We start from the raw sequence: 244 nt of genomic DNA, 5'->3' as shown, positions 1-244 counted from the left end.
CATCCTCTGCATTGTGTAATACGGCATATATCCTTTGTGTAATACGGGATAGATACTTTGCTTTGGATTAAGAAAGATTCTCAATTCCGTAGAGCGTAACAGCTATTCTGCTCCTTTGCTAACCTTTTATTTATTTTTTGTTTATTTCCCAGGTTAATTTTTAATTTGCACAGTTGCATGATCAGAAGTTTCGCCATCCAATCGAGAGGAGTGTGTCAGTCGAGAAGCCGCGTCCATTACCCCA

This window comes from Penaeus chinensis, chromosome 33 (genome assembly GCF_019202785.1).
Source record: "Penaeus chinensis breed Huanghai No. 1 chromosome 33, ASM1920278v2, whole genome shotgun sequence".
NCBI lineage: Eukaryota > Metazoa > Arthropoda > Malacostraca > Decapoda > Penaeidae > Penaeus > Penaeus chinensis.
Note: the sequence above shows the minus strand (reverse complement) of the source record.